At 37.8% G+C, this 17048-nt stretch overlaps 1 non-coding gene and 1 pseudogene across 1 annotated transcript; one reads left to right on the forward strand and one right to left on the reverse strand.

Annotated features, from left to right (window-relative positions):
• Window positions 1-17048, forward strand: part of LOC110583558 — an 88109-nt pseudogene that overhangs the window by 21108 nt on the left and 49953 nt on the right.
• Window positions 6183-6313, reverse strand: LOC123325622. The gene has a single exon (XR_006540553.1). It is a non-coding gene; the product is annotated as a small nucleolar RNA SNORA63 (small nucleolar RNA).

Genomic DNA, 17048 nt, shown 5'->3' on the forward strand with positions numbered 1-17048 from the left:
TTCTTTTTTGCTCTTCTGACTAATTTCCTACATCTTATCCTCCAAATTGCTGATTCTTTTTCTGCCTGGTCAAGTCTGCTTTTGAAACTCCTTATTGAGTCCTTTGGTTCAGTTAACTGTATTTTTCAACTCTAGGATTTTTTTTTTTTTAATGTTCCCTATTGCTCTCTTTTTATATTTTTCATGATTTTTTCCTAATTTTGTTTTGTTGTCTGTGTCTTTGGTAGTTCATTAAATTTCTTTAAGAGGGTTATTCAGAATTCTTTGTCTGACAGCTAATAGATCTCCATTTCTTTAAGATCAATTATTAGAGCTTTATTAGTTTCCTTTGGTAATGTCACATTTACCTGGTTTTTCACGATCCCTCATTCCATAGGTTGGTATCTGCAAATTTGAGTAATAGGGCTCCTCTTCTAGACTTTACGGGTTTACTTTGGCAGAGACAGATCTACAACAGTCAGCTCCGTTTGGGTTTCTGAGTGTGTCTACTGGTAATGTCCTTAGGCAGGTGGGAGCTACCATGATAGTCTATTTTTGGAGAAGGCAACTGTTTGAGATCTGAGATTAGGGATGGAGGGTTGTGCCACTGGCTGAGAACAATTGAATGACTCCTGGCTTGGTTCTCTACTCAAGTAAGGCCACAGAATAGGCTGTGTCATTGCCTAGATTCTCTGGTTAGGCTACCCAGATGATTGGGAATGGGTACTACATTAAATTATAGATGGGGCTACGAATTAGAATCAGAACAGAGAAGCAAGAGGGAACCCAGGGTCTGTCTGGCCTTTGTTTGGGGACCTGAATTAGACAAGAGTGAGCATGAAATTCCCTGGTCAGGTGAGGCCAACATTCTAACCTGCAGAGAGGGAAAGCCACCAGTTATGCTTTCTTTTCAAATGCCACTGTAAGCAGGGCTGTTGGGTGAGCTGTGCTGTTTTTCATATGCTCTGGTTGGGTTCCCTGATCAGGCAGGTGAAGGCTGTATTCAGTAATGAGTGGAGCTGTGAATTAGTTTCCTTGCCTGGACACAGTGAGAGAAGCAGCTCTAAGGCCAATAAAGCTCTTTGTTGTCTTAACTCAAGCCTCAGCCCAAGTTCCCTGGCTGAACAGATCCACTGGCTTTGCCCTGCAAACTCTCAGCTCTGCTTGCCCTCCTTTTGGCTCAAGTGTCACTGTGTCACACAGCTTCCAGGTGTCCTCACTAATCCTTCTGGTTAGATGGGGCTGGGAGCCACAGCAGGTAGGTGGAGCTATATCTCAGTTCCCTTGCTTGGACAGGAAGGTGAGGGTCTACTCCAGGCAACTCTCAATTTTCCAGACAGGCTTTCTGGTTAGGAAGGGCTGGAAACTACCCTTAGCCTTGGCTATGAATTAATTCCCCTGCTTGTGCATACCATGGGACTTCACCCTGGTATAGGCTTTGCTCTGCAGGTAATCAGCTTTGCCACCCTGATTTTCTGCTCAAGCACCACTGGGCTGCACAGCCTCCTGGAGTTCCCTCCAGTGCCTCTGCTCAGATGTGGCAGGGAGACACTCCCCACAGCAAGTGAGACTGGGACTCAGCTTCTTGCTTGGGTGCAGGTAAACTAGGCTCTAGGGTTGGCAAGCCTTTTTGTTTAAGGTTTAGAATCAAGCAGATCTGTACCCTGCCACATTCCCTGATCTGAGTGCATCACCGACTTGGTTTCGCAGATAAGCAAAACCCACCAGTTGGGATTACTATTTGGATGCTGCATGTATGAACTTGGTCTACCAAGATCCATGTACTGGTTGTTGCAAGCTCCTCCCCACTTCTCCATCATAATCAGATTCCTAGTGGCTGGGTTGTACAGATTCCCCCTGAAATCCCTGTGGTGGAGATCAGAGTAGTGGCTCCCACAAAAGGAACCACACTGCTGCTTGGGGGTGGGGAGGGAGTGGGTTGGGGGGAGGGGAGTTGTCCTCTCTGTATTCTCCTTTTCCTGTGGAAGAACAGAAGGCTCAATGGTGTCTTGTTGTTGAGTAGTTGTTAGTTGTTTTTCTTGTGGAGGGAAGCTAAGTCAGAAATAACCTATGTTGCCATCTTGGTAGTGCTGCTACCTAGCAAGTACTCTTTTTTCAAGGTTATATGTGAGCATTTACATTATTTACCACACTCATTCTTGTAATTTTCCAGGACTCTGTAACTTCCAAGAAGGGTCTTTGTATTAGTTCTGACTTATAATTTAAAATATTGGATAGCTAACGAGTTCTAATAACAAAACAAATACTGGATTAAGCTTTAGATAAATAGTTTTCAGAGAAATCAAATAGTTATCTGTGCAGAGCTTATATCATATTTACTTTTGACATAAATTTTAAATCAATATTTATTGCATTTAAGTTATGCTAATCTTTATTTTGAAAGCCAAGAAATAAAAATAAAAATATCTGACAAAAGTTCATTTTATTTAAATAAAGTGTGGTGGGTAAAAAATTGTTTCAAACATGCTTTAGAATATGAAAGGCAAAAATATGGTTTTTCATGTATATATTTTATGACACAAATTTCATTTGCAAATATTACAAAAATTTTTATTCAAATACTTGTTATTCATGTGCTAAAGTAGCATAGGTATCAAACTTTCTTCTGATCTCTCTTGTTTTTTTTTTTTTTAAGAGTTTATTTTTAAGTAAACTTTACACCCAACATGGGGCTCAAACTCACAACCCTGAGATCAACAGTCACACACTCTACTGACTGAGCCAGCCAGAGACCCCTAATCTCTTTTCTATGAAAACCATATTATGTTTTACTTCTCTCTTTGTCTCTGTCTCTTTGTATTTATTGGTAATTTTTTAAATGGTAAACTTGAAGTTGGACAATGGGGAAACCCTTCGTTTTCTAGACTGTATCTACCTATAATAAAACAAAGATAGGATCAAATCTTGATAAACCATAAGAAACTATACCATACTGCAACACAGAGTAGCTATAGTCTAAATTCTTTTTAAAGTATATTCAGTGCTTTCCAGTATCTAACAAAACTCAGCTAAAAGAAATAATATTGATGAAGGATCATTCTAAAGATATGTAGTATATCCATTGTTTTACAGAGTAAACAATATACTCCTAAATTCATCCATGACATTCCAAAGCCTGCTAGCCCACTTGTAGGATGGCATTTTCTGAATTGGGTCTTGGTAGGAAGCCATGGGAAGACAAGTATGACAAATAAATCTATGTAGTTCTTAGTGCTGCTTATCAAGTGGTAAATGCCACTGTTTATTCCTTAATATTACACAGTGTCCTTCTTGTAAGTATCCTTGAAAGAAATTTCTTTCTCATTCTATGATTAAGGATGTTTGTGCTTCCCTCAGTGTTTGGTTTCACACTTTCTTAAAAACATTGAGAATCTAATCATAAACAATCAACCTCTTTTCATCCTGTTTAACATCCGTTCACAGCCAACTTTTAGAAATTGTACTGGATAATGGCATATATTTTATGAGATTCTCATTTCTAGTTCTTGTTCTTTTCCTTGGCTTAATCTTGTTATGTACTTGTAATTTATTTTATTTTTCCTTATTTTATATATATTTTAAGTTTCCTTAAATCTATTTTGGATCAAGATCCAGATGTACAGTTTAAGAAAAGAGAATAGGAGACTGAGTGAACGTTGCTTTGTATTCCTCCTCTCATGAGGCACGGTACCTTGAAACAGAGGGGAGTAGAAATAGAATTGGTAGTTTCCCCTCTACTGTACAATAAGCACATTTTTTTTTTAACCTATGGAAACTTTAAGAATTTCTGGCGATTTGTTAAATGATATTCAGATTAACTTTCAAGAAAGCTATGGAATTGGATCAAAATAGTTTGAGTTTCAGATCAAAACAAAATTTGGAGGCTTTAGTGGTCAATGAATAAGTTTTATTAACTATGAGTCTGGACAGGATAACTTGAGGAATTAAAATTAGGTGTTAATTAGACTAAATTTATGCACTTAAGCAATATCTGGATTATTTTCAGTTACATATTCTACCCTCTCTTTCTGTCCATGATTTTGGGTTTTTCATTGAAACCCAGTACCATACTGGAAAAAATTCCTTTAAGAAATTGTTGAAGTATATGACCTTTTAACAAGATCTAAAACCAGCGACTTTATTAGGTAATTGTTAGCATGAACCTTATTGATAACTAAGTTTCAAAAAAAGACAAATGGCTTTGTTTGGGTGGGATCAAATGCATTTCATGCAGTTTATATTATTATTCCCCCAAGATTGGAAAACCTTGGCCCTATTCCAGAACTATGAAAAAGAATCAACTTCAGTGTTCAATGCTAAAGCATTCATGAAAGAGATGCAGTCATTCGATTAAGTTGAGTTCAAAAACAGGAGAAAATGAAAAACACAGCCTCTCAGACCACTCCCTCCTTCCACCTTCTCATATTGCAAATACAATATTTCCATTATCAGAAGATCCATTTTCAAGTAAGAGCTGCTGCTAAAACAGCCTAACTGGGGGGAAAAAAAAAAATGGTAAAACGGTAAAATGATGATGATTTACAAAGCATTTTGTAAATCATCCTTCAAAAGCTGTCCTGGGAGGAATGTGATATACCTCAGCATCTTAAGTGTTTAGCAAATAATTTCAGCTGTGCATTCTAAATGTAGCTCTCCCTCCTTTACCTAATTACTGAAATATGTGCTGCAGTTTGCAGAACTTCGCCACTGTCATAACTTTTCTTGAAGTTCAGCCAACCAATGATAATAAAGCTGTCACGAGATTAAAGGGGGCTGCAAGTCATTGCCTCTGACATTTATATGTAACATGGGAAATGCAAACAAGTATGTGGAGTTATTAGTAATATTATGGGCTTTGAATCCTTAAAATAGAGTGCTTAAGACATCTGCCTCGGCAAGGAGGGTGAGAATGAGGTAAATCCAAATCGCCGTCCTCCTTTTGTTTAGACCAGGCAAGAGCCTAAAAAAGCACAGGGAGCAGCTTATTTCATTTTCTTTTGGATTGCGTTAGTATGAAGCATATGCCTCAGATGCCCACCCTCAGAAGGGATAAGCTTGACTGTGGAGAGAAGAAAATTGTCAAACTTTTCATACGACCCTGGGGCCCCTTCCTGGCCTGGCCTGTAGATTTCAGCGCCAGCTCTGGGCGCAGGGCAGCTCAAGGCAGTGTGGGGGAAGCAGCAAAAGTCTCCTTGGAGGTTTTGCTGCTATGTCCAATTTTCTTCCATTTGTTTTTGTTTAGTGAAGGATACCAAATGACCAAAGAGGGTTTAGAGAAAAAATATTGTGCTGTTTTAAAAACTGTTGGGGAATCTCCCATTGTATCCTTGAATTTATCCCCACTTTTTATCTTAAATCTTGTCTCCTCAATGGGTTTGAGGTGTATCAAGAAGAGAATCGTTGAAGGTCTGGACCATGTTTGTCTTTTAGTCCAATATGTAGAAGAGACAATGCATTTTGCTATCTTTGACGATGAGGACAGATGGCCCAAATCTATCTGATTAGACTGATTTGGAGCTTTACGGCATCAAACACAAGAACACTTCAACTTTTTAAATTGTTATGTGGGTGCTGATATTCAGGTACATTTTGGCCTCTGGCAATGAGTCAGGAAGAGAAGAAAAATAATGGCTATTTGTAGCTGATACTCTAAATAATTTGACACCAGGGCCTTTTCAGGGAAGTCTATGACAATACTGCACACAAGCCCTCCTGATTTGTTCATCCCTTTCCTGTTCTTGGAAACAGCAATTTGAGTGTGATTAGTGCAAGCATGATAAATTGCATAGGACAAGGTGCTGGAGGTTTATAAGGGGAAATAGGATATGGGGAAAGGGACTGGGAGCCCTGGAACATTTGGTCTAGATCCAATTCTGCTAATAACTATAATTATCACCAAATGAGCACCTACTATATCCAAGGCACTCCTGTTAGGTGCTTCCACAAATGGAATTGCATTTAATTAAGACTTAATTTTTTTTTTTTTAAAGATTTTATTTATTTATTTGACAGAGAGAGACACAGCGAGAGAGGGAATACAAGCAGGGGGAGTAGGAGAGGGAGAAGTAGACTCCCCGCTGAGCAGGGAGCCCGATGTGGGGCTCGATCCCAGGACCCTGGGATCAGATGACCTGAGCCGAAGGCAGACGCTTAATGACTGAGCCACCCAGGCACCCCTCAAGTCAGTGTTTTACTTGGTAAACATGTCTGAGACCATGCATCCCTGGCTGCTAAGCACCATGGCGGACAGGGCTAAAAAGGTAACAGCTTTATTTTGAGCAGGGGGCAAAGACAAGGCAGCACTTTACAGCTACATTGTAACTAGATCCTGCATCTAATTAAGACTTAATTTTTATCTGCCATTATCTTATTTAAGAAAGCAGTGACTTTTTTCTTCAAATGATTAAACATTGCTGAGAGTAAGTTTTGCTTTAAATTTAAGTTCAGGACTAACTATTTCCATTTAGGAGATTAAAACAAATCTGAGTAATTGCTCATGTTTGTTTTATAATTACCTATTGTGAAGATGAATGAACTAAAATGGACTTGAGTCTATCAGTGATCAAGGAGAAAACTGCTTAGTTGTAAAAGTCCATGAATGGTTCTCTTTGTTAGTACATTATTTTTAGTTAACTCAATGTTGTATTGTGTCATCAATATAAATTAGCATGTGTCTATCTAGAAGAAATCATTGAGCTTAAAATAGATGAGACTAACAGAAATGTCGTAATTTTCATAATACATTGAACATATCCCTTAAGAAGGTTATGTTATTATCACTGGTTTGGTATGTAAGATTAAAATTTTCCTGTGGTCCAATAAAATCTGGAAGGTGATATATAGAAAGGAACTATTGGGGAGGTCTCATTAGTGATGGGCTTGTCAAATCGCCTCCTACAAACACACCCCTCTCCCACCGTAGATTTTCCTCTCTCTCTCTCTGTATGAAATGATTACTTGTCTACACTGGACCCTATAAGCATTTAAAATCATCTTACACGGTTTTTTAAAAGTGATTGGAAATCCACAGGAGTGTTATTATCTGAAGAAATGACTGTCAATTGCAAAATTTCAGAGAAACTGAATTGTAATTTTGAATTCAAATTCTGTTTTAATTAGGAACAAGATAGTTCAACAAGGTATACAAATGAACTCACAACTATCAAATATTAATTATTAAAAAAGAAGTGATAGTTATGTTTTTGTATCAATTTAAATGAATTCACAGGGTTGTAAGGTATTCAAAGAAACCTTGACGTGTGAGATTTCAAACTTCTAGAGCAAAAGCCTTCTGAGCCTTCAACCTAGCAAGCCCTGACTTTCTCTGGCATGCTTGATGTGCATTTTCACATGACCTTTTCAGGGTTAGAACTAAGACTAAGAAGTTTTACCAATAAGGGAGAAGAAAAGAGTCAGGCAGAGGAGCAAAGCAGAAGTGTAAATAGTGAATACGGTTTGGAGTGAAGATCTTTGAATCTGAATAGTGAGTTAATGATTCAATTAGTTTTTCACTTTGTTAAACTACATTAATCCTTCTTTACCAGGTCCCCATATTGAAGCCCTTAGAAAAGAAAAATGCAAAGGATCTTAAGAAAAATTCTAAGAGCCAGAGTCTTTTACAATCATTAATGCTTCCCAAATACAGGCTGCCTATTGCAAACGATGTAAATGCGGGCTAGATGTTGTTTTAGAGATCCCAAGACTTGAATAGGGATCCTTGCAGTGGTTCCTAGCTGAGGGAGACATAGAAAACATGTGCTCTGTTTTTAAATCATGGAAGGAGACAATTATCTTGAGTTAAAACAACAAAAACAACAAACTGAGGAAGAGGGGATTTGAAAATCAAGGATGACATCTATAATCAGAATACTTCAAAAATAAATAATTCCTAAGTTGGAAAGGCAAAGGTAACAGTGTTGATAATTTTTTTTGTTGTGTTGTTTCACATTTTTGTTTCCCATTTAAATCTTCAATCGCCTCTTTAAGTTAAAAAATAAATCCAGAGATTTAAAACTTCAAACTTAGATTATCACTGTCATTTTTGTCATCCTTATAATCATCACATCAAGTATTGTATTAAACATTCAGGCATACCTGATGCTAGTCTAAAAAGTAAAACGGAAGACCCTATCTTGAATACTTACAGTTTAACAGATGTTGATTTGCCAACGGTGTTAAGGGTATGAACAGAAATGGAAAATTACTGAGGAAAATTAACCCACAGGAGAGTGAAACACAACCAAGACAGTCTAATTATAGGGGGTCAAATTGCCAGTTGGAATTAATTAAGATTCTGAATTTTTAACAGAAATGGGTTTTATTTCAAATTCAAATCTGAAACTCCAACTTTGTTAACAAAGCTATGGTAATGGTCTGTTGGAAGTCACTTTAGCTTGGTTACTTTAAAACTATGCTATAATTGCCTCTATGCTTATGTGTGGATTTGTACATTAGACAAACATTTGTTTTCTTTTAGTGTGCTAAGCATTTTTCAGGGAAAGACTGTTTATATCACTATTTCCTAAGTTATTATTTCAGTTAACTGGCCTCTAGGTCAGACTAGTCCACTTCTAGATTATTGTAAAAGTTGGACAGTGATGGTTTTTGATAATGTGGAGCTGGCAAATGAATTTAGTGAATAGAGATGAAAGAAAGAAGAAAGAAAGAAAAGAAAGAGAGGAAAAAGGAAGAAAACCATGAAAGTGGCATGTTTTGAATAATAAGAAAGTAAATCTCTTATGAAAGGAAGGTTTTTTCTTTTTGCTTTTTTTGAAATCTATTTGGAATATCAGAGGCTCCTTTTAATGGAGTCATTTTGTTTTAAAGATTGTATTCATTTATTTGAGAGAGAGTGAGAGAGCACACACGTGAAGGAGTGTGGGGAGGGGCAGAGAGAGAAGCAGACTCCCCATTGAGCACAGAGCCTGTAGGGACTGATCCCAGGACCCAGAGATCACAACCCAGGCCTAAGTCAGACACTTAACCGACTGAGCCACTGAAGCACCCCGAGTCATTTTTACGGTGCTTTTCAGTATAATTTCCACATACGCTATCTGATTTGAGCAAGAAAGTATTTTGTGTTCCATGAGGGTACCAAGATCTGAAATGACGCTTCATAGATGTGAAGGTAGAGCCAGGGAGGAAGATCAGACATGCAAATGAAGAAACTGAGTGAAAGGAGAATCAATTTAGGTGAAATTGGATCCACTAGTGATTCATAATTGACACACACACACAAAAGAAAGGATGCCTCTGAGTTTACAAAACTGGGGATTACAGTCAAAAACATGGACTCTGAAGTCTGCCATCTTGGTGAATACTGAGCAAGTCATTTAAACTGTCTGTGACTCAGTTTCCTCATTTGAGATGTGAGGATAATTATAATTCTACTTTTTAGACCTGTTCTGAGCATAGAGGGAGATTAGGAACACAAAACACTTAAGTCAGTGTCAACAACTTACCAACACTGTGATAAAGTTCAGCTATTACTATTATCTAGATCTTCTTGGGCTAAATATACCATGTAAATTTCTCAGTTTAGGGTTGAAAATTATGACTCTAATAGGACATGCATTGGAAGAGTGGGAGGCAATTATTTGAGAGAATTCAGTGGAAAGTCTCAAAGTCTTTTTTAAATATATAAAAATAGTGGGTATAAGCTTTCAAGTAGATATGAAGAAATTCTGTTTGCTTCATTTGCTACATTTTAGGAAATAAATTATTCCACTTCTCTCGACATTTTAAGAACTCTTTTCACATCATGTTTTTCATCAGGTGTTTTTTGGTTTTTTCAAATTTCACTTTATATATACAAGCAAATGGGTAAATGAGTGATTTTAGAAGTCCAGATATTTGCAAAACTCTAATCCAAACAAAAGCCTTTCTTCTTTAATGGTTAAGTTTGGGGAAAGAAGGTTAATCTAAAACTCTGCCAATACATGTGATTTTTTTTAAAATACTTAAGAGAAAACTATTTCCCAGCATGTCTTAATATACCCACTGACTGTAATTGCCAAGTTAACTATGAGTTACAATCATTTTTTCCCCTACTGATCATATATTTCCTATATCACCCATTATATAAAACTGCCTAGGAATCTATGCTCCCCCTTTCTCCTGGCTCAAATAGGGATTATTGCACTCCATTTTGCCTCATAACAGCTTTTTTTTTTTGGATCAAGCTACTTTTCTTTCTGATCCCAAAACTTAGCGTAAGATGAGTAAGCAACATGTCTTTGATCCCTACAGAGCAATTAGGCTGAAAAACACTGGATCCTGTTATTTTATCAATGCAGGGTGTAGAGCATAGTTTATAACACATGGTTCCAACAAATCTTACCAAAGTATTCCCCAGAAACTCCAGTGCCAAACATTTACAACTTTCACCAAATTAATAATCCTGAGCTTCTTTGAGAAAACCATTAGAAATGTGGAACTGATTAACTTGCAATAGGTTTTTATCAAAGTGACTTTAACAAAGGCTGAATACTTTCTCTTGTATGGAAAATTAAAAAAAAAAAGACACTGGAAACAAAACAAAGGATATAGAAATCTATAATTGTGAGTGTTCTTTGAAACACTGTAATACTTCATCAAAAGTTAACTTTTGTTAGGACTGCCATTTGCTAAACATTAAATCATTGCTGAAGAGTTTTACAAACAATGTGAATGTTGAATATTTGTTTTTTTTTTGCCCAAGGCAAGCACTTTATATCCCAGGCTAACCTATCCCAGATTAAAACAGTTAAAAAAGAAAACACAGGCCCATCCCTCTTTTTCAAAAAGGAGAACCACATTCTTTTATCACTGCTAAGCATTCATCTCAGATTTAAGGGAAGAGCTCCAAGAAAATACAAAAATGGATAACTTCAGATAGGACCTCAGAAATTTTCCTTTCTTCAGGTCCTTGCAATCACAGTGCTGGTTGCAAACGTAAGGGAGCACCAGTCACACCTGTAAATAGCAGAAGCCCTCCAGTCTAACCCTGGTGTCGTCGTTTATGCAAAAGCATCCCGCATACATAAACTCTGCCATTCCTTTCTCGTTGTCCTCTCCATTGGCCCCTGGAAGAAGGCTCCCCTTTGCTGACAAGGTTGTTATCCCTTCTTCAGTGCTTAACGGATGAAAATCGGTAATTGTGACTTTTCATAACAAAAACAAAACCTGCTTGGATTTTAGGAATGCTGCTTCAGCATTTCTTTATAACCACGTCTGGTTTCCGCTTCTTCCTGTTCAGCTAGTTGGTTGATTTGAGTATATATGTCCAAGGCTGATCCTTCCTGGGTAGCCACTGGGAATGAATTTTCCCTCATGAATAGTCCTTTCGGGGAAGACACTGATGAAGAACAATAGGCATTCCTACAGAAGGAGTTTATGCCTCATTTCTTTTAAACATGTCTTCACAAATAATACTTTTTTTTTAAAGATTTTATTTATTAATTTGACAGAGAGAGACACAGTGATAGAGGGAACACAAGCAGGGGGAGTGGGAGAGGGAGAAGCAGGCTTCCTGCTGAGCAGGGAGCCCGATGCGGGGCTCAATCCCAGGACCCTGGGACCATGACCTGAGCCAAAGGCAGATGCTTAACGACTGAGCCACCCAGGCCCCCCTTCACAAATGATATTTTCTGGTATTAACCTATTTTACACTCTGTTAACTAGTTGGTTGAATTCTTTTCTTCCTCGTCTTAAAAATCTACATTGGCTTTTCAGTTATCTCCTGGCAACGAGAAGTTTGGGCCCCGGCATAGTTACTCTCTTACCTGGCAATAGAGCCCCACGTGTTCGAGCAGTGTGGGCATGTTTGCTTTACTTTAAAGACTCAAAGCGGGGGTGCATGGAGAGGTGAGTAAGCAAGATGTGTTTCAAAGGCATTCTTGAATTCCACTTGGAATGCATATTATTTCTTATTAATTTTGAACCTCAAGGCACATGTTCATCCTTACCACCAGATAAGACTGAACCCAAAGGGTAGTCGTCATCAATGACTGCACTTTATAAAAATCCAAAGGTCATTTGAAGTTAAAGATCCCTCAGAGTTCTTGAGACAGGCAAGGTGGGCAGGAGGAGGTTACTAATGCCTACAAAGCACTTAAGAGATGAAAAGCCCTGAGTGTTAACAATGATGATGATAAGTATAATAAAACACTCTCTTAAACATTTCACTAGCTACCTCCTCCACCACATTTTTGGGTTGTGGGATAAAGTGGTTTTGGTTAAAAAAAATAAAAAGGTGGCACATTACCTAAAGAAAAACTAACTGTGCTTAAGTCATTAATAGGTACCAAGCAAAGTCTCAAGGACCCTTAATGTTCAGCTTCAAAGAAGTGAGTGAGATAAGCAAGATAAGCATGGCCAGTCCCGGATAAAGGGTAAGTACAGCAACCACAGTGCTACCCACTCCATCGAAGTTATGCGGAATGAGGGAAACATTTGTCATATTTTGTCTATAAAAGTATTTTTTAGTTGTTATGGCTGAACATGGATTTCTTTCTACAGATGACTGTCCAATCATTTATAACTAAAAAGAGAAGGCATGTGCTTTTTATCACTTATTAATTTTAGCCATCTACAAAACTTTCCATTGTAGCATTAGCCTCCAGGATTATTACTGACCTCATTACTGGTAGGGTCATATCCATTGTAAGATTGCTGCAGGATTGAAACATCAATTACATATATGAAAAGGAAAACCTGTTATTATTAAGTTCAAACGTACGACTTAAAATAAAAGTTACTAAAACTCTCTTAAGTGAATGAGTTAAACATTTTTGAATTGGGTATTTAGCTTAGTAAACTTAAAACAACTTAGTTTTTAAACTCATAATTATGGTGTTGAATTTTAATAAAAATTTAATTTTTCACAATAATAATACTGATTTTACTTCTGAATTAAGTGTTTTGAGTGTGTGAATATATCCTATGGGCCAATTTACAACTACAGTGATTTCTGTGAGTCTGTTTTAAAACATATAAACACATTTTTGGGAAGGAGAGGGAATGATCCTTCCCTGGTCCTGACAATTTCACAAAGAGGGTCATTGGTCAGTGAAACACTCATGGTGCCTCACCTCCCCGTTACTTACCTCTGAGAGGTAAGCAGAGTATTGTGGGACTGAGAAACTTGGATTGGATTACATGGTCTCAGTAAAAGAGCTAATGTCCACACAGAAGACTTTATCATACATGTTTCTATGGCTTGATCTTAAACTTAATGGATGCCGGCATCCTAAAATATGTGTGCAGGCTCTTCAGGAATCTTTGAGGGCCGGGTATACTACGGAGGCCCCAATAAATTGTGAGGCAAGGATCTATAGGTGAAAGAGCTCTTTTCTCAACAGGTCTTTATGCATTGGTGGATGGTACAGAATTTATTAATTTTAAACCACACAGTTGCTGAGTTCTATATTGAAGCAGAGCACAGATGAGGTTCTAGAATGAAGTTGTTAGTGTCAAGCATAGGCAGGCAGAAAGAAGGAGAGATGGAAACCAAGGGCTTCTTGATATACTGGTGGAGAAAGGTACCTCAAAAAGAACCAGTCATCGTTGCAAATTTATAAACATTGCAAGATGTTTTCAATATCTCAAATACTACTCTCAGAGAGAGGAGACATGCTCGGATGGAATTTTCCCCAAACAAGGGAACAGCCATAGTGCAAAAATTAACATCTTGCTCAGAGAATTCTCCCAGTTAAATAAATTCACAGGCAATTAGCAAAGACTGGCATCCTCATGAGGCTATAACCAGGAAGGTTTATATTTGTCCTATTTCACTCAAACACTTCTGAGTCATTGCTACATCTTTGGGAGCATATTTACTGTCTTCTAGGAACATAATTGCATCTTGGATAATCACCGTGGAGGCCAGGAATGGCTTCCTTTGAGGCCAGTGCTATGATCATCTTGCAAATTACATGAACTTACTGAGTTTCTAAAAAGTATTAGCTCCACCTAAGCATCACGAATCCCTATGATTGAGGGGCACCTGGGTGGCTTAGTTGGTTAAGCATCCGACTCTTGGTTTCGGCTCAGGTCACTATCTCAGGGTTGTGAGATGGAGCCCCACGTGGGGCTCCACACTCAGCGCGGAATCTGCTTGAGATTCTCTCCCTCTCCCTCTGCCCCTCCCCCAGCTTGTGCATGCGCACACTCTCTCTCTCATATAAATAAATAAAATCTTCAAAAAAAAAAAAAGAATCCCTGTGGTTGAAACACGATAATAATGAAGTATGTGTGTGTGTGTGTGTGTGTGTGTGTGTGTGTGAGTGGGGTGGGGGGATAGATATTTTGGACTTCTGGCTCAGAAAAGAACAATATTTTGTATATTAATTTCCTTTGGCTTTCAAATTTGGTTTTACAAGTGGTTTTTAAACTTAACCTGAGAATGTGGTAAAAAGGGTGTTTTATTGACATGTGGGGCTTCTTTCTGATATTATAATATTAGAATTTGTTTATTCATGTAATTATTAAAATATCTCTATGATATTATTAAACATTATGTTGCAGAATTTCTGGTGAGATCTAATGGGAATTGTAAAGAGACATAATTTGGGATACGAAATAGAGAAGACAATGCACAAAGTACGTTGGTTCCTTGGGTGATTTAATGTAGTCTTTAAAACTATAACCCGGGGGCGCCTGGGTGGCTCAGTTGTTAAACGTCTGCCTTCCACTCAGGTCATGATCCCGGGGTCCTGGGATCAAGCCCCGTGTCGGGTTCCATGCTTGGTAGGAAGCCTGCTTCTCCCTCTCCCACTCCCCCTGCTTGTGTTCCTGCTCTCACTATCTCTCTCTGTCAAATAAATAAATAAAATCTTTTAAAAAAATAATAAATAAATATAACTATAACCCGTTTTGGGGCAAAATCTTATTATTATTTTTGTTTTACTACATAGTCCCCAAGAAAACACCCAGAAAAATAGTGGTTTGCATGGACCCAGGAAGATGCCCAGAAGCCTGTCTTGATAGCTTGTTCTTCATTTGATTCCCCAGGGCAATAGCTACTCTCTGGTAGTTAATAGGCTAAGTGAGACAACAGCCTAGTCAATGGGTTAAATTGGGAGATCTTAGTGAGGGTTACATTTAATTCCCCTTCCTAACAGTTCCTTACACTTAGAGACATATGTTAACAGAACACTCCTGGTCTCCTTCCAACCCCTCCGGCATTCTTTCCCTGGGGAGGAGGAGAGATCTACTAGATCTGGGTGTAAACTAAGGGAGAGAAAATACCCGGATCTCTCCTCTCCTTCTTTCTGGAGTGAGCTGCTCACAAAGCACTTGGTCTGCTACACCACACACTGGGCCTCTTCAGAGGGGGACAATGTTAGAGGGGTGGGGGCAGTCAAGGTCCAGGGAGGACTGGGGAAGCAAGCCTAACTCTGATCGTCAGTACTAGGAGGCTCAATGATGCTGCATGTATGTCACATTCTCTAATCTCAGCCTTACCACTAATGGAGAATTTTTTTCTGCATCTTCCTTGTTTTCTTGCTCTATTTCTCAGTTTGCTTTGAGTCCAGGTAGAGAATAGGAGTGCTATTATTGGGGCCCCCAAACCTTCAACATTATATATGTCATATTGAAGATGTTACCAATCTTACATGCATATTCAGTAACAAAGCTAAGGTAGGAAGCCTGTTTCTTGGGTTTGTACATTAATTTATGGTTTCTCCTGCCAAATCTATGAAATGGAACAATGCCAAATTTAGAAATTTATCTGTTACAAAGAAAGGAAGACTACTTAGTAATTGGGAATAAAATGGCAATATTATTAGCAGCAAGAGAAGCTGAATGCCTTCCTCAGATCATATTTCATTTAATGGCTTTCTTTCCAGTATATGGAAAAGAGATTAAGAAATCGGTTCCCTACATTGAGTTTTTCAAAGAAAGTCTAAAAAGCAGAAAACTTAATGGAGTATTTTGGCACTATATACTGACACTCCCCCCCATTCCATTTCCTCCCCTGACTCTTCCTGCACACAATCCCCTCCCCCGCCAAGTATTAATATTAGCTAATACTTATTGTGTTCTGACACAGTTCAGGACAGCATGCTAAGTTGTCATACACCCATCATCTCACTAATTATCACAATTTTTCAAGTAGGTATCATTTGTTTTTCAGATGAGACACCTGAGGCTTTGAAAGGTTAAATAAATTGTAGTCACAAACGCTGTAACTGACAGAGCCAAAATTCAAAACCAGGGTTGCCTGAAGTGAAAGCTCAGATACGATGCTGACTTTTGGATTCTGTTACCAATGAAATTAACGTGTGCCATGGCTACAGCTGAGATTTCTTGCACCACCTGTGATGTTATTTTCTCAATTAAAAAATAATATCATCTGCATAATACGTTACTGCAGAGAGAGTTCAGCCTCTTTTGATAAAAGTATAAATAATCACAGTATATCTCAAGTCTTATTTCTTCTTGACTCATGAAGGTTAAGGTATCACAAATTCTATCTCATGGATGTTATTTTTTTAAAGCTAGAAGAAAACAGACTGGCAGTCTGTGAGAGTTTATACCTTCCGTGTCTCTTTTCTGAAATAAATCAAAGACAATTGTCTTGACTAGTTTGACACAAGATCTGTTCACAAGGAAATAACTATGTAAAATGATTATACAAGAATATCTCCCGAAAAAAAATAGAAGTGATTCTACAAAACAAACCTTTCTAAGATTATTATAAAGAAAAGTAAAATAAAATCAGGCAAAACCAGCATAACACAGGCAATTTGGGATCTCTCCCATTTGTTCCACAACCAAATTTAATAGAAGACTAGGGCTTACATTAAAAATTTAACTTCACATGTTTCATTCTTTCTTGAAGATGCATTTGCTCATCATATACAGACTAATGGTTTACATGAAAAATGCAGTTTATAATGCATTATAGAATACCACTAAATGCTTTCCACTCTTAAAAATGTTTCCTTTTAATAACACAATTCAGCATACGTCATTTAAGTTCAATGCCTATGCTAAGTGTGTACAGTTAATTTTGATTTAGGTTTGTCACCTCACAGAGGACATAAGACATTCTGATTTTGAATCAAAGATGATTAAAAAAATCT

The sequence above is a fragment of the Neomonachus schauinslandi genome, chromosome 8 (assembly GCF_002201575.2).
Source record: "Neomonachus schauinslandi chromosome 8, ASM220157v2, whole genome shotgun sequence".
Lineage (NCBI taxonomy): Eukaryota > Metazoa > Chordata > Mammalia > Carnivora > Phocidae > Neomonachus > Neomonachus schauinslandi.